The sequence below is a fragment of the Malaya genurostris genome, chromosome 2, assembly GCF_030247185.1.
Source record: "Malaya genurostris strain Urasoe2022 chromosome 2, Malgen_1.1, whole genome shotgun sequence".
Classification (NCBI taxonomy): domain Eukaryota; kingdom Metazoa; phylum Arthropoda; class Insecta; order Diptera; family Culicidae; genus Malaya; species Malaya genurostris.
This window is the reverse complement of record NC_080571.1, coordinates 246,351,166-246,370,626: the sequence shown is the minus strand read 5'-3', so window position 1 is coordinate 246,370,626 and position 19,461 is coordinate 246,351,166. Positions and strand designations below refer to the sequence as shown.

Below are 19,461 nucleotides of genomic sequence, written 5' to 3'. Positions count from 1 at the left end.
AAGAACTTCAGATGGTGAACACTTGTCTGATGAAGGTGATGTACTTCACTATCTTTTTAACACTCACTTTCCAGGATGTATGAATCCATCACCGACAGCTCTTCCCGAGACTTTTTCAGGTAGTTACGATTCTTGGGCCCTTGCTCGAAGCGTTGTGACGATTGAATCGGTCAAATGGGCAGTTGAGAGTTTTGCTCCGTACAAGTCTCCTGGAAAGGATGGAGTTTTCCCAGTGTTACTGCAGAAAGGGTATGAACATTTCAAACATGTTTTGAAGAAAATACTTACTTTTAGTCTTGCGACTGGATATATTCCAAGAGCCTGGCAGGAAATAATTGTCAAATTTATTCCCAAAGGCGGTCGCGACACTTATGAGGAAGCGAAGAGTTTCAGACCTATCAGTCTTAGCTCATTTCTTCTTAAAACAGTGGAACGCATAGTCGATCACTATATCAGGAATGTTAGTCTGGGCGTGCATCCGCTACATGGAATGCAACATGCTTACCAGCGTGGAAAGTCCACTACAACCCTGTTACATGATGTTGTGTACAACATTGAAAAAGCTTTCTCACAAAAGCAATCTTGCTTGGGAGTTTTCCAAGATATTGAAGGTGCCTTTGATAACGTGTCTTTCAATTCAATTCTGGAAGCAGCCCGTGGTCATGGCATACCTTCAAGTATCACAAATTGGATACACGCAATGCTTAGCAATCGACTTCTTTGTTCATCGCTTCGGCAAGCAGAGATTAAAAAGCTGAGTGTCTGTGGGTGTCCTTAAGGTGGTGTACTATCCCCACTTTTATGGAACCTAGTCGCTGATGGTTTGTTAAGGAAACTTAATAACCTTGGATTTCCGACTTATGGTTTTGCCGACGATTATCATATATTGATGACCGGTATAAGCATTAACACTCTCTTTGATTTAATGCAGCAAGCCCTGCGATCTGTTGAACAATGGTGTTGTCAGGTTGGATTATCTGTAAATCCGGGCAAAACATCAATGGTGCTTTTCACTCATCGTAGGATAATCACAGGAGCTCGTCCGTTGCAGTTCTTTGGTTCAGAGGTGACTGTGGTCGATCAAGTTAAATACGTCGGGGTTATTCTTGACTCTAAACTGAATTGGTCTGCTCACATTGACTCCAGGATTAAAAGAGCTTGCATGGCTTTCGGCAAATGCAGACAAGCTTTTGGAAAATAATGGGGACTCAAACCCAGATACATTCATTGGATCTACACAACTATTGTTAGACCAATTTTAGCATATGGATGTCTTGTATGGTGGCAGAAAGGAGAAGTCGCGACAGTTCAGTCAAAGCTAAATCATCTCCAAAGGATGGTCCTAATGGCGATGACAGGAGCATTCACGACAACTCCTACTGCTGCTCTAGAGGCGCTACTGTGCATTAAACCACTACATGTGTTCCTAAAACAAGAAGCATTATCTTGCGCATACCGTCTTAAGGTTACAGGGCTTTGGAACAGTAACCCATTAGATTATGCTACCAGCCACACTCGCTTGTGGTCTCAAATGGTTACGTGGGATGAGTATTTACTCGCTCCTAGTGACCTAACTCTCACATGCAGTTTTCCTTTCAAAACATTCAATGTAAGCTATCCTCTTCGTGAGGAATGGTTGTCTGGTTGTCTGGAACGACAACTTGATGAACACATAGTTTGTTATACGGACGGTTCTCTGTTGAATGGTCGTGCTGGTGCTGGTGTCTACTGTCGTGAAATGAGGCTGGAACAGTCTCATTCACTTGGTAGATACTGTACTGTGTTCCAAGCAGAAATCTACGCAATTCTGTGTGGAGTACAATCGGCACTTCAGCAGAGGATCTGTGGTAAACGAATTTATTTTTGTTCCGACAGTCAGGCAGCCTTAAAAGCACTCAGTTCGAATGACTCACGGTCGAATCTAGTGATCGCATGTCGAACTCAAATTGAAGACCTCAGCATTTCAAATGCTGTTTACTTCTTATGGGTACCCGGCCATTCTGGTATTACTGGAAATGAATGGGCTGATGAGTTGGCTAGAGCAGGTGTAACGAATGATTTCGTTGGTCCTGAGCCAGCTTTACCACTTTCAACTAGTTGGATGCAGCACAAGATTCGTTCTTGGGCTGCATCCAAACATGCCAGCAACTGGCGCAGCTTGCAAATTTGCGCTCAGACAAAAGCATTTCTACCAGATTTAAATCTGAAAATGTCAAAGTGTCTACTGCATTTCTCCAAGCATCATTGCAGTATTCCGGTCAGAGCTCTGACTGGACATTGCAAACTCAATTATCACATGGCTACTATTCAACGTGCTGAGTATTATTTGTGTGATTTGTGTGAATGCGAATATGGTACTTCATATCATCTGATATGTAACTGTCCCGAATTGACGCAGCTACGTATCCGGGTTTTTGGTTCTCCATACATGGTTGAGTCTGTGTATGCGGAGCTAAAATTGAAGGATATTCTCTCGTTTCTCACCCAATGTGGTAAGGAGCTATAGTCAGAAGGGTTCATCGTTCTTCCTGGAGTTAATGAATCCCTTCTGTATTCACCTTAAATAGGGTTTAGCAGATTGTTTGGCATCCTTTAGGGGGTACCGAATTTACTTCTGCTCGTACATACTGCGAATCGTTCTGCATTCTTCCGGGAGTGTAGAATGGTGTCGCTTTTGTAAGATCTCTAAATCCTCTCGGGGGCTGGAGGTTTTATTAACAGCAGACTGTTCGGGACCTCGTAGAGGTTCAGAATTTACTTCTGTTTCCACTAAATGTGATCTTCAGCAGATTGTTCAGCATCCTTTAGGGGTGCAGAATTTACTTCTGCTTCTATGTGTTTTTGTGTCGTCAATTTTTCCCATCCTCCTAGTTCAACCCTTACCATTTCCTTTCAATCCTTCCCTCTTATATATCGGGAAAATGATGCTAAAGACAAATTGATGGCAAGGCACAAATCTCCAAATATCAAGGCGAACGTGCCATTTGAGCCAATTTGTTCTGATTCCTGATTCCGAATCGTCATAGAAAATCGTTAAAAAATTGTTGGTCATATTAGTTAATGCTTGAATGAACCGGATGTCACTATGCCGATATCCAGCTTTCGGTTCCGGAAGTACCGTCAATAGTATAAAATGTGATGAAATGTTAAATGTTAAAAACTCTTTTCTAAACTAAGTTGTAGCATTTAGGGGAATTTCTGCTGTAATATATAGGAGAAAATGAATAATATGAGAAAGGCATTATTGCATCACTAGGTGGATCAAAACAGGTTTTGCCTTTCTCATATAGAAAGGTTATGCAATCACTGTGAAAACCTTCTTTTGACCAGCCAGCACCAGCCGAGTGTCATATACCATTCAACCCAGTTCGTCGAGTCTGAGTGTGTGTATGTGACAATTAACTCGATTTTTTCAGAGATGACTGGACAGATTTTCACAAACTCAGATTTAAATGAAAGATTTTATTGTCTTATGGTTGTTATTAAATTTTATCCCGATTCGACTTTCGGTTCCAGAATTGCAGGGTGGTATGTGCAAATCTATTAGAAAATTCGCACTTAATTTTCTCGGAAATTTCTTACCCGATTTTTACAAATCAAGATGCAAATTAAAGGTTTCATAATACATAAAAACTTCCCGAAGAGTCGATTTAGATCCAACGTCCGGTTAAGGTATTACAGCGCGATAAGTGAAAATTTTTATTTTAACCGATTTTCACAAATCATGATTCAAATTAATACTCTCAGTATCTTAAATGATACTGTGCAATTTCATCCAGACCTGACTTCCGGTTTCGAAATTAAATGCAATGAGTACCAAAACTCTCAAACTGTCATGCAAAACGATGCAAAAAACGGTACGCATCGGTACGTAATGGTCAAGTCTTGCAACCGAATATTGATTATACAAAAAATCATCGCAGAATGTTATTTAAATCGGTGGTAAAAATTGCTCTAGAAATTTTAAATTCCTTTGGTTATATTTATACTTGCACGTTAACAGCTTCAACAACTTCAAGATTTATAGTCTTTTAAACTAAGAAAACATGTTATTCCACGTTGAGAGCACAGTCTGTAGCGTATCCCATCCAATTATCACTAATTGAATGAAGTAAACTGACGAAAAGAAATTCACTTTAGTGCAAAGCGAAAGTAGCTTCGTTCGTACGCTAGTCGAAAGGTGCTTTTATGATATTTGCGGCTAGAAAATGTTATCTTGGGAATGATTTCCTCCTGTCAAAGTCGAACTTAATTTACCACTCATTCATTTCCGACCTCAACGATCTCCTGCATTCTCGTATGTTATGATGTTATTGGAATGTAATCTTACGGCATGTTTGAAAATAGAGAGTTGCACTTTCTATACCGTTTCGCCGTTTCTATAGTGAAAAGTGGACAAAATGGACCTCGTAGTGCCAGTATCGAGTGTTATTGGTCATTTGTTTTCTTTATTTGGGATAACCGAAGCGCCTATATTATGGGCATTCATTTGCTATTTCCTACTAATCGAAAACTGGACTTGTACGCTAGTCAACTTTGTTTTAATTATTGAGATTAAGATATTGATTACCAATCAATGATTTAATTAACCGTAAACCTAATCATATCCTGCATTTCAATTCGATCACGTCACTTTCAACGCAACAAACTTTTAATAAACATTTCATTCGGGCGAGGAAATCGAGTTTTCCAATAACAAAAAATGTCCAATCTCTCCTACGAAGCTTGTAAACTGCGCATAAGGAAATCGATGTTATATTTGCAAGCAACATCTTGCGGTTGTTGCCGGAGCTTACAGGTTCGTTCGTCCGATTTGATGTTTGTTTGTAGTTGAACGCAAACCTCATGTTGTGAGCATGAGAGACTTGATATTGTAGTATTTTTCCTGAACCATTCGGTCTTCCGTTTCTACTGCAGGATGTTTAAATTTCACCCGAAGCCAGTTGGTTTGATCAGTTTGATGTTTGACTTGATGGTGGTGGTATAATTTCCAATAAAAAGGAAAAACAGCAACGTATATAGTTCACTCACGAAAGCAAACAAGGCTGAAGCAAGTTAGGCTACGAACTGTACATTGAATCAGTAGTTGGAACACGATTCGAACTTTAAACACAGGAATGTGTCTTCAAGCGTTCAGTGGAATGCGTTCAAATCACAACATGTGTGCCGAATCAAATTAATACTTCTTCGCATACACGTCTTACCACCAGTGCAGCTTATGTTGGGCTACGACAAAAAGCCATCTACTTGGTATTCCCTTACCGATACAACGTCAGCAGTGAAGCGTCAGCATTACGGCAGATATAAATCGAACCATCTTCCATCGGAGGTGCTTTAGGCAGTGTGTGGTGTGTAGCAGCCAGTCAATTTCAGTTTATTACACATGACCAACCAGAGTCAACTTTGGTGCATGAACCATTCAGCAGAAGATGGTCGACGTGATTTTGCCTCCACCCGTGTGAGGCGGACAAAGTGCGCTTCGGAATCGATTTGTCAATTTTGTAACGAACGGAACACACTCCCTGCTGTGCCTATATGACGATGATTGGCACGTACTAAGCGAAAAGCTAACTCACCATTTATCGTTTGACTCCTGCCGGTAATGCAGGTGCCAGTATGAGTGGAACACAGAACTAGGTGTGGATCATTTGCTTGCCACTCTCATAGTTCAATATTGGCTTGGCACGATACAGTTCAGTGGGAAGGAAATTGGCCCTGGAAACATCAGAACACTGTACCGGCAGCCTTAACCGAGGCCTTATATATCGAATCCTGAATAGGATGAGGATTGGACAAAAAGAAATGTCAAAGCAAAAATATTTCAATGAAACGTTCAGGGTATTCAACTCAATTACATGATCAAACCGTGTCTGGTTCGAGTGATTGACCCAGAAATCTTTTGAAGATTATCGTTTCAATACATGTAAGTAGCCACCAAGATTCGATGTGCGAAAAACTAGGCTCAATGGGCGGTCGAAACACTTTATTCGATTTCGACAACTGCCAACTCTTGTAGTTTTCATCTGTTAATGGCTGTCCCAGAAAATATAGAAGCACTTTGTTTTCGGTGGAAATAATACAAAAGGTTCGGATATATAATTTTTATTGAATATGCTGTTAACATTAAACTAAGTGTCGTATTCTGCACCTTTTCTCACAACACTCGTTCACAGAATGAATCGAAATTTTCTTGTCCTTCATCATTTAACATTGTCCCAACGGATTATCAACAAATCCGTATCCATACCAACGACGCCTAATTGTTTATCGGAAACATAAACGGTTACCATGGTAAAGCCAAAATCGGTTTCAGTGGTACCAGTTTCATAACCATTTTATACAAATATATTGCCACTCAAATATTGTACTGAATTATAATTGTATAAAATTCTCATTTATTTATCTTAATAACAAAATCAATAAACCAGAGAGCATACAATACAGAGTTAGAGTATATTACAATTTTTACTCTATCGTTATAAAATGTATTGAATATGACATGTTCTTTTCTGTACAATTTACCTCATTAATTAAATCTACCCAAAATCAACTATAGTGTATTTCCCCAATTTTGGGTAACGAGTGATGACCTCGAAATTTAGGTAAATGTAAGTTTAGTACAAGTATTATGCCATAACAAAGCACACTACGTATTTTTTACCAATCAACTCCAAGTTTGAGCAGAAACTACCTAATTTTGGGTAGCGTATAGATGAGCTCGATAATGAGTGATATCTCCTCAAAGTAGGTAGAAATGATTTTCAGTGTACATCTCATGATCCACATTGTGGATTCTGCTCGTTACTTTTTTTCTTTTCTTTTTTTTTTTATTTTGTTTATTAGTTCCTACACTAAGGAGTGTATCGAAAATAAGCTATCCACAAATTTTTCTTTTAAATTATGATAAAAAACGATATTTTATTGAAACTAAAAATGGATCCTTTATTGTACGAGGTTGAACTTGAGCATAATGAAAATCGGATGAAATTTAAGTTATTCTTTCACGAATTTTCGAGAGATACCACTTTCTGGTCCAGTTTCGGGTTGGAAGAACCGGGTTTTCTGCCTCTTCGTGGTAGCTCATCCAGAGAATAGTGTTCCCCAAACTTATTAATGATGGTTTTAACACTGACATGATGAATTCCAAACCGCTTCGCCAATTTTCGCATAGTAATACCCTTCTCACTTAGCCATGTGTCCAGAACCTTAATTTTCACTTCCTATTCAATACATGACATTTTGAAAACGCAGAATTTCAACCGCACAAATAAACAAACGAAAGCTGACAGTCAAACGCACAGCATACTGTGATCTGAGCATAAAAAACCATCTCAAATATATGCGTACAACACCAATGTATGTGGATAGCTTATTATCGATACACTCCATAGTACATATTAATATTCTCAACAGTTGTGATCAGCGATTGTAGCCTATCTGGTGCATCTTTCTGCGTACGTTCTTCATCAGATTCAGCAAAGACTTCTTTGCGATGGATAGATTTGGCGACCGAGATAAGTTTCCCAAGATATGCCTACTATTTACTCGCGCCTACCACGTTTCTTTCGATTGCTATTAAATTCATGGTTCTTCTCTGCTTCGAATGTGCTTCACTTCAGTTGCTTCTGCTGTTGAGCACGAACCGAGAGCTAGAATGGTTTGCAATTTTGTCTGCATTTGAGAGCATGACGTTTAAGTTTTCGATTGAGCTCTTTCTTGGATTTTACCCGATCTAAATTCAAAACTGAACCCCGTTGTTTCTTCTCTTCTTTTGAACTTTGTTTTGTTTCAACTAGCTGATCAGAGACCTTCTGACTGTTTGCTCGTTTTCTTTGAATTGGTTCCAACAAAATCCATACCGGGTACCATTGACAACTCATTTTCTTCCTCACTGCAATTCGTTTTGTTCTTCGTCTGTTTCACCATTACGAAGCAACGCTCGATTCTCACCATCCGAGTTATTTTCTTTCGCCAAATAAGTTGTGGTCCATTCAATTACCTTGACGGTAACATTTTCTGTATCGTACTCTCGATCATCCTGATCCTGATCGTTAAGTTTTGGGATCAATTTGTAGGAACCCCCTTGGGGTCTATATCCTTTTTGCGGGGGTCGACGTAAACGAAAACTGACTATGGGGGTGGACGAGGTTGTTGTTATTTGAAGTATTTACGCTAAACAAGTTGTGTTTATTTGACCATCCGCAGAAATTGATACATATTTTACATAAATATTAAAAGAGCAAAAAATTTAATTTTCAAATTAATTTGTTGATGGGGGTCTGAGGCCTAAGTTAATTTTAGTAAAGCGGTCCTTGACCCAAAATAGTTTGCGAACCCCTGAACTAAGGAGTGTATCGAAAATGAGCTATCCACATACATTTGTGTTGTACGCATATATTTGTGATGGTTTCTATGCTCAGATCACAGCATGCTGTGTGTTTGGCTGTCAGCTTCCGTTTGTTCACTTGTTTATGTGGTTGATATTCTGCGTTTTCAAAATGTCGCGTATTGAAAAGGAAGTGAAAATTAAGGTTGTGGACACATGGCTAAGTGAGAAGGGTATTACTATGCGAAAATTGGCTAAGCGGTTTGGAATTCATCATGCCAGTGTTAGAACTATCTTTAATAAGTTCGGGGAACACTATTCTTTGGATGAGCTACCTGGAAGAGTCAGAAAACCCGGTTCTTTCAACCCGAAACTGAACCAGAAAGTGGTACACCCAAACCTCCGTTTACTAACACTTTTTATACGTTACCTCTTTTTACGTAACTCTTTTTACGAACCAAATCCCAAATAACGTAATCTTTTTTTACGAACCTACTTCGTAAAAAGAGGTTTTGGCATACATTGAAATCGATTTCCGACTCCATGGAAACTACTACAATATGGGTATTTTTGGAACGGGATTAAAGAGTAGATTCCGGAAAATGATGTTTGAGGTGATTCTGAAATCCAAAATGCGACTTCCGGTTTCTTGATATTTCTTGAAAACCCATACAATATAGGTACTTTCGGAACGGGTTTAATGAGTAGATATCGGAAAACGATATTTGAGGTGGTTCTTAAATCCAAGATAGCGACTTCCGGTTGATTGATATTCCTTGAAAACTCTTGCAATATGGATATTTTCGTAACGGAATTGATGAGTAGATGTCGGAAAATGAATTTTGAGGTGGTTCTGAAATCCAAGATGTCGACTTTCGGTTTATCGATATTCCTTGAAAACCTTAACAATGTGAGAATTTTTGGAAAGTAGTTAATAAACAAATGCCGCAAAACTATGTTTGGTGTCGTCTCGAATTCCAATATAACATCCTCCAATTTATCGATATGCCTTATAAAGCCTTAAAACAAAGAAATTTCCGAAACATATTGGATACCAATAAGCGATATTTGAGCTCGTTTCAAAATTCAATGAGGTGACTTCCTGTATAGTGTTTAAAGGAATACCAAGTTCAAGGAAAATAGCAAAAACTTTCAAAAGATACTAATAAACCGGAAGTCACTGTTTTGCATTTCAAAACCACATCAAATATCATTTTCCGACGTCTTCTTTTAATTCTCTTTCCGAAAGTACCCATATTGTAAGGGGTTTCAAGGAATATCAACAAACCGGAAGTTACCATCTTGAATTTAAGAACCAACTCAAACATTGTTTTCTGACATCTACTCATAAATCCCGTTCCGAAAATACCCATATTGTAAGGGTTTTCAAGGAATATCAAAAAACCGGAAGTCGCCATCTTGGATCTAAGAACCACCTCAAACATCATTTTCTGACATCTATTCATCAATCCCGTTCCGAAAATATCCATATTGTAAGGATTATCAAGGAGTATCAACAAACCGGAAGTCGCCATTTTGAATTTCAAAACTACCTCAAACATCGTTTTCTGACATCTACTCATAAATCCCGTTCTTAAAATACCCGAAAATACCCGAAACCGGAAGTCGCCATCTTGGATCTAAGAACCACCTCAAACATCATTTTCTGACATCTATTCATCAATACATCGTTTTCTGACATCTACTCATCAATCCCGTTCCGAAAATACCCATATTGTATGGGTTTTCAAGAAATATCAAGAAACCGGAAGTCGCCATCTTGGATTTAGAAACGAGCCCAAACATCATTTTTTTGCACTTACTCTTCACATTCGTTCCGAAAATAACCACATCCACATTAATCACACAAAACTTTTTTTACGAAGTTAATTCCAAATAACGTAAACTTTTTTTTACGAACCAAATCCCAAATAACGTAAACTTTTTTTACGAACTACCTCTTTTTACGAACCCCCGTTTAGTTCGTGAATGGAGGTTTCGGTGTATATGTAATCATGAAGAACAAATAAATGTCAATACGTGATTTGGCCAAAAAAGCAGGAACGAGTGTCGGAATGATCCAGCGTATCAAGAGGCGAAATCACCTGAAGATCTACAAGAAGCAGAAAATCTCGAAACAAAGTGTAGAACAGAAGAAGCGAGCAGCAACAAGGGTCCAGAAATTGTATTCGCGTCTTTTGCAGTGTCCGGATGCATGCGTTTTGATGGACGATGAGACTTATGTAAAGGAGGACTCAAAAACCTTTCCAGATCGACAATACTTTACTGTCGTCGTTGGGGAGGATGTGAGCGATGCGGACAGGTCATTCAAGTGGAGAAATTCGGTAGAAAAGTACTGGTATGGCAAGCAATATGTTCCTGTGGTTTGAAGTCAACCATTTTTGACACTATCGAAACTATAAATGCAGAAATCTATCGATCTGAGTGTCTCCAGAAGAGATTACTGCCTTTATATAAGAAGCATAGTACACTTCCACTGTTTTATCCGGATTTAGCGTCGGCTCACTATGCCAAAACCACTCTCAATTGGCTTGCGGAAAAGGGTATAAATTTCGTTGAGAATAATATCAATCCACCAAATTGCCCTCAGCTTCGATTTATCGAACATTACTGGGCAATCGTAAAGAGGGTCTTCAAGAAGACTGGTAAGGCAGTTGAGAACATGCAGGAGTTCAAAAAAATTTGGGCTCAAGCGTCCAAAAAGTGTGATGCAACACTTGTCCGGAAATTGATGAAGAGCGTTCGATCAAAAGTTCGAAAACTCGTTAAGGAATAACTTAAATTTCATCCAGTTTTTATTATGCTCAAGTTTAACCTCGTACAATAAAGGATCAATTTTAAGTTTAAATAAAATATCGTTTTTATCATAATTTGAAAGAAATTTTTTTGGATAGTTTATTTCCGATACACTCCTTAGCGTAACAAAAATTGTTACTTGGGTAGGGTCCTTGGGGTTTCGAATCATGGGTAGAAGTCATTTTTGTAAACATATCTTGATGTACATTTCGTTGCTTCTCGAAGCAGTTGTGATGAAGGGTTGTGAAATCTTTCCGCAATCACAAATAGCTTTCCAAACTATAACTTTTTTATTATTTCTGACACTCTCCATGTACAGCCTGTTACATAACAGCATGGTCACGATTACTCGCAATCGGTAAAGTGGAATGGATTGAATATTTTGTTTAACACTAGATATACGGATTTTGGTTATATACCTTTTCTACTGGAGTGAGCCAATTGGACTTACACAAGAAGTTTTATCAAAGAAAAAGTATCAATCATCAATTAAATTGGCTCGGTCCGTAAATCTAGTGTTAACACAGAGGGCAGTAGTGTCCTTGATGCAATGCGAGACTGAACCAGCTGACTATTGTTTAGAATTCGGTCTCAGCATTTCTCCAAAATAAGCACAGCGTACGCTTCACACTTCGAAGCAGTTTTTTTTGTGCACGCACCCGCGAGGTCCCAAAATGATCAAGCTGCCAAGGTGAAATACATGCAAAAGTCGAAACAGTTTGTGAGTAAGTGGGTGAATCGTTGTAAAGAGGTGAAAAATATCGACGACTGCTCAATTCGCGGTTCTGTTGGTATATTGACGGGAAAAGACGAAAATGTGATTTGTGACCCGTTTTTGAAGAACCCGACAACAACTTTGCGCGAAGCTGCTTCAAAATTGACCAAAAAACGTCTTGGATTGGTCCTCTCAGTCGCCCGATGCCAATCCAATTCAGAACGTCTGGGCTCAAACAAAGATGAAGCTTGGGAAGAACCGACCACACAATTTGAAGCAGCTTGTTCGTCGAATTAACAAATTTTGGAGGTCGTTTTCAGAAGAATGCGCATAAAATCTCGCTCAAAGTAGGGCAACAAAGGTATTATGGCCCAATTTAGGATTGATTTTATTTTGGCCCACTTTGTAAAAATATTCGCCGAATGTTGTAATATCTTTGTAAATCCCCTCGGCAATAGGTAATTTAACGGTGATTAGCTTCAAATTTATGCAACATGGGTTACTTAACATCGATTAAATCCATAAAATTTGTTAGGTTGTGATATATGAAGTGGCCAAAATACCTTTATTGCCGTATGCCTCGAAAGTGTCATGCCATTATTAATGCTGAAGGGGATTGGACTTGTTATTAATGTATTTGCATATAATAAAACAATATTCAAAAGGTCGTCAAATGGTGAGATAACTAAGTCCTCACAAGTCCCTATCTCATGCCTCCCCGAGCGTCTATGATGACATTTGGTCAATAGAACGGCGTCGACTGGGTGCTATCGCCTTCAGCGTTAGTAGCAGAATGAGAGGGTGCAAAATGGCTTGTAGGTTGAAGCCCATCCTAAAGTGCAGTGTCTATCATAGTATATTACAACATATAATTCTGTTGTTTATTACATCATGTATTATTATTATTATTATTATTATTTTTATTATTATAATTATTATTATTATTATTATTATTATTATTATTATTATTATTATTATTATTATTATTATTATTATTATTATTATTATTATTATTATTATTATTATTATTATTATTATTATTAGACGAGCGTAACTTACACTGCGACATTAACTGTTATATTGTATCATAGCATATTATTTCACATATTATCGTCTTACACTATTTTATGTTATTATATACTATGTTGTATGGTATTATACTGCATTGCATTATATCATATTATATTGTATTATATTATATTATATTATATTATATTATATTATATTATATTATATTATATTATATTATATTATATTATATTATATTATATTATATTGTATTCTATTATACTATGTTATATTGTATTGCATTATGTTGTATTATATTATATTATATTATATTATATTATATTATAGGGTTTATTATGAGTAGTACTACGTACCTCTGCGCAAAATATAAATTTGTTTTCCTTATAAGTTATCATTTTTAAATTTTAACTAAATATCAAGGTCGTCACAAGGTGAGCTTGGTCCTCACTGGTTCCTGTTTCATGCCTACACGTGTATCTGTGGTGACAATTGGTCGATGGAATGCGTTGATGGCAGAATGAGAGGATGAGAGATGACATATAAATTGAAGTAATATAATATCATAGCATATCGCAACATATCATTTTATTCATTCTATTATTTAGTATATATTTCATTGTACTATATTATGTTGTTTTTTATTATTATTTTCATTATTATATTTATTGTTATTATTATTATTTTTTCATCAATAATAATAACATATATTATTTTTATAGATGTGGATATTATTATTGTTATTTGATAAGAAATATTCTACTTCCTGCAGTATTGCGAAGATAGAAGAGCATAACCGACACTCTACATTAACTGTTATTTTATATATTGATTTATAATATATTATATTGTATGACATTGTATTATATTATATTAAATTAAAATATATTATACTTTGTTATGTTATTATTATTATTATTATTATTATTATTTTTATCACTATTATTATTATTAATAATATTAAAAATTGTATTTCTATTGTTTCTATTAGTATTATTTTTATGATTATTATTATTATTATTATTATTATTATTATTATTACTATTGTTACCATTATTATAATCTTTATCATTATCAGCTACATTTTCATTTCCATACTACACATTTCACTTTACACATATATTATTAAATTGTATCATATTATATTACGTCATATTTTGCTGTATATTATATAACATTGTACTATATTATACTACATTATGGGACAATGTTTGGTATTGTTTTATATAGTATTGTAAGGTACTTTTTTAATACACAATTATAAGTGTATTATATTGCATTGTGATGTATTACATTTTTATATTTTATGCATAATAATATTTTATTATATTCAGTGTCGTATAGTGACCAAACTATATTATAATATATTATGGTATATTTTACTATATTATGTCACATAACATTATGATACTATTATATTCATCATAAAATATTATAGTAGACTATAATACACTGTACTATACGATTTTGCACCGTTTTATACTATATTGTGTTTTATTGTATTATACTGCCGGAAATTATATTAAAGTGTATTATGTTACATTATATAATACTATACTCAAGTACATTGTAAGGGAAGAGGGATGGGAGTGCATCAGGGTATCTTACAAGTGAATGACTGGATGAAGGAGTGAAATGTCAACCCGATTCATAGGGGAAAGCTGTGTGTTTTCCCCAGAAGGTCTGAAATGAGTAAGACGCACCCTTCTAACAAACAAACCATCAGGCAGGTTTAAGCTGGTACAGCGAATTCTTTTATTATATGGCCGGATGTTATTGCTGGAAGGTGCCGGGTCCTCAAAGCCCATTTTGGCCTTCTTAACAGCAGTAATATGAAAGTTATCTGATAATCAAATTCGGATCTACTGTAAGTCTACCTGCATCCACTGGTAATGCCTTGAACTGATGGTGGCTTCACACATACATACATACATACATAATAAAACAATATTCAAAAGTATTCTCATTTGCTCACAACAGTGACCACGGTCTTATGTAATAGACTATAGAAAGGCTACGGAATAACTGTGAAACCTGATTTTTGAACCGAGACGCGCAGAGAGTCGATTGTCACATACCATTTTTATCAGTTTGTCGATATCGCAAAATTTCAAAGTATGCACTCGATTTTCTCAGAGATGGCTGGAGCGATTTTTACAAAATTATGCTCAAATGAAAGTTCCTATGGTCCCATAGAACGCAAGTGAATTTTATCCGGATCCGATTTCTGATTCCAGAACCATAGGATAACACGTGTTTAAAATTGCAAACCATCATTCCCAAACTTTTTTAGTCGAATGCCCATTTTGGACCACAGGCAAAAAAAATCCTTTACCAAGCGATTTAGCATTACTGCAGTTAACTTTATTTTAAGCTGCTAAGTAATGACCAAAGGTAAAGAAACTAGTTTTCTACTTAATACTGCAAGATTAAAATAATATATGCTTTTTTCAATAATATAAATAATATATGCTTGATAAGTGTTTAAGCCAGTGCTGAAAAAATTCGTTATCACAATGGTGACTCGAGCTTACATTGAGACAACACATATATCATCGTCCACCCAACGACGATTGTCGCCAATTGAATCATAACAAGTATCATGACTGCCGAACCCTTTCAGTATCATTGGAAATTGATTTCATGAAAATGTAAACAAAAGTTATCCCCCTATCACCCGGCGATGAGCCAGTGATAGACGACAATATTTGTCTCATTCGACATTCAGTTGAGCATCAACGGTATCATATTCATTCCTGAGAATCATCGTCAACCGGGTCGATTGGGCCCTTCCAATCATATGCAGTTCCCAGCGCCCTGGAGAACAAGTCTTTGTTTAATTTAATAAGTAAAATGTTTTCCAACGTATCTTTCCCAAGGCCAGTGCGTTGATTAGAGAGAACCAAGGCAAGGGCACTGAAAGACCGTTCAACAGAGACTTGGTTCGATGGTGTGGATAGTACAACCATTGCTACTGCATATATCTCTGGGTGCGTAGTCTTACGGCGCAACCAATGGTCCCACACGTTGTAGTTATGTTTTTGGCGTGGCTCTAGGTCCAAAGACTTAACTTGTTGAAGAAACCCGGTCTCGCAACCAAGATTCACGGATTCACCAAACATTTGCGTAAGATACTGATCAAAATCATCGGTAGACTCTGACGATTCTCTACTTGTACTAGCCGGTGTTTTACCCAGTTGGCAGATACGTTCCCATGTATCGACTATGTATTGCTGAATTTTATCTTTTTCCTCAGCCGTGAATATTTTAGAACCTCGATAGTTGAACCTTGGATCCAGGTATAATGCCATCTGGACCGCCTTCAATTGGCGCAAAATGTTCAATCTATTGTTCAACGACCGAAGTAAATGGGGACTGAAAGAGTTTTCGCGAACTTTCTGTACCTCACTCGTTGCCATCAGCCATGCCATATAGAAGTCAGATAACGACACGTGCTTCTCTTGCATTTGCTTTGTGCAGATGTACAACGGCTTAAACGTATCATAGTAATGCTCAATGAACGACCATTGATTGGAAAGGTCTAGTTCGGGAAAATTATCGGCCAACTGGTTAAAAAACCTTTTTTGGTGTACGAACGATTCCATCATTTTGAATATACCACCCCATCGTGTCCTACTCCAGACGGGTGGGTATGAAGCATCGTAGCTTTCAAACTCTGACCGGTACTTCACCAGCTTACATTTTCTAGCAACAGCAGTGATGGCTCGGATAGACTCATCGGATTTATCAACAACATCCAGTATTGCAAGCTGTAAGGTATGCACGGCACATCTCACAAGAGTAATCCTTTCGGACAGTTCATTGGCCAGTTCAGCAGTAACGTTTCGTTCACACTGTTGATCATCCTCTATCACATCCGACTCATCTAGCTCATCTATGTTCGTACCATCAGCCTGCTGCTCTGTAGGCATTACGTACGTATCATTGTTTAATTTTCTAACCGTTGCCACCATATTAGCCCCATTGTCGCATGTCACGGAAAATATGTTCTCAAGAGATAGCCCATAGTCGGCCAAAGTATCCATAACTTTTGATTTCAAGAACGCCGCTGTTTGACTTTCTTTAATTTCGATCATACCAAGGGTACGAATGACCACCTGCTCGTCTAGGGCATACTGTACATTGATGCCTAAGATATGGCGATTGTGTCGGGCAGCAGAATCTATTTTCAAGCAGACGAGCTTGCCTTTCATCTCATCTATCAACATTCCTTTTAGACGACAGGCAGTCTTCGAGAGATGACATTTCATTGTGACACGGTTCAAAGTGCACCCAAGAGTCGTTGTAATCGGTTTCAGTAAGTCTTTGAAGCCTTCCCACTCGAAGCAGGAAATAGGAAGATGATGGAAGGTCGTCAGCTTAACTGCTGACGCAATTAGTAACTGCCGGTCAATAGCTATTAAACGCTTAGGAATTACTCTTTCCTTCTTCTCCATTGGATAGGCAATTGTAAGGAGATTGTTTGCACATGCACGTTCCGTATGTACGGTACGAAAGTGACGGATGAAGTTGCCAGGGGCAAATCTACTCTGGACGTATGGACATCCTGATGCGGGATCGATGTTGCAGATAGCTTTATCGCCCTGTCTTACTACCAATGACGACGCAATGTCCGTCAGTGACCGCTGCAGCTTATTGCGGTCTGCTCTTGTTGTAGGTGCCATCGTATAAACACCACACAAAATTTAGTCGTTAATGGTTTAACTCTAAATACGCTCCTCTATCTAAACACACACACACTTGATAAATACTTCTTTGATCAATATTGAATTCGCACTATATCACTATAACCTTGTCTGAACCGGATTCGTTCGGAATACGATACGAAACCTGACAGACTCTCCCTCCTACGCCTCCGACAAGTGCCGGAAGCAACGGTGGTATCTCATTGTTGCCCGGGAGATAATATTTTACCCGAGCTCCCACCTATCTGGCAGTGGGCCACGGTAGTGCACCACTTCACCAGCGCTCATATAGCTATTCGCCTCTCTGTTCGTACCTGTCCCTCCAAACCGTAGTTAGCAATTCCAACAACCTACATATTTTCAGTTAGCTTTTCCAACAACCTATCCGATTTTTTTTTCTTAGCTAAGTCCAACACTTTTTTAGTTATTCCAACAACCGATTTAGTTCAGTCAACACCCGCATTTTTTTTCCAAAACCCAGCTGTTTCACATATGGTAGTGCCGTCCCCGCTCTGTCGAATGCAATTGACGTGAGCGTAGTACGCGGGATAGGTGATAAGTTACGAACGTAGGCGCAATGCCTATCCGTGCGGGATATGTGCCAGTTCGTACATGGGTAACATGCTGGAAGGCCGCAGCATGAGAGGCATACGCTTAGTAAACCGGGTTGACCGGTTGCAACTTGGTCACATTTGTATGGAACAAAAAATTTGTGCGCAGATTTTCCAAAACGGACTTCACGTCGTGAAAGTACGTCGCAAAACTACCAGAACGCACCATATGTCGTTACGTTCGTTTACCAAAGTAAGCCGTAACAACGATTTTAAATAATGCCTCTCGGTACGAACCATCACCATGGACACGTATATGGGCGGTCCGCTGCCTATGCCGCATCGATAGGCGTTAACGGTTAACACTGTATACATAACTACGGACGCGTATACGGGAGCGGTTCGCTGCATGTGCATCGCTGTTAGGCGTTAGCCATAGATACGTTTTCAACCAACCACCAATCTTAAACCACTCGTGCACTTAACCATTGTTACGACATGTACGACCCAGAACTTTATATCACTGGGTCGATGTGATCAACAGATGGAAACTTGGTCAAGTAACCCGGTTGCAAAAACTGGTATTAGTAATACCAGTTTTTGCAACCGGGTTACTTGACCAAGTTATAGTGCGAAAAGTTTTACTGTCAGTAAAACTTTTCGCACTATATCACTATACCATATAGTGGTTCAGTGCGACACTTGATCTTTCGATGACGTGCTTATTTTTTTTAAGTTTTTTTCAAGTTTTTATTTACCATATATCACCATACTCGTCTAAGATGTTCCCATCAGTTTGCCATATGATGTGGCATGAATGGCCCTTGTAGTTGGATACATCCCCATACTCGTCTAAGATGTTCCCATCAGTTTGCCATATGATGTGGCATGAATGGCCCTTGTAGTGGGATACATCCCCATACTTGCCTTAGACGTTCCCATCAGTTTGCCATATGATGTGGCATGAATGGCCCTTGTAGTGGGATACATCCCCATACTCGTCTAAGATGTTCCCATCAGTTTGCCATATGATGTACCATTAATGGCCCTTGTAGTGGGCATGTCAGCTAAACCGCCTTCTACGTTCCGCTCGGTCTGCCGCACGATGCGAGGCATAGTTGTCTCACTAACGGTACCGTAGTATACGGTTCCGCTGGTTGCGGTGGACCGACGCGTTAAAGTTATTACAAATCATGATAAAGTTGGCCTGTTTTGGCCACAAATCTATCTATAGGGGGACCACATTTCGGAACGTATGCGTCGAAAATATTGACTTTTGAGCCCAAAAAATGCATTTTGAGCGTATGGTCAATTTGGTCC

The 19,461-nt window shown here is 38.1% G+C and overlaps 1 protein-coding gene across 1 annotated transcript in view; it reads left to right on the top strand.

Moving 5' to 3' along the window:
• Positions 1-19,461, top strand: part of LOC131428530 (zwei Ig domain protein zig-8-like) — a 375,236-nt gene that overhangs the window by 190,716 nt on the left and 165,059 nt on the right. The window lies entirely within an intron of this gene.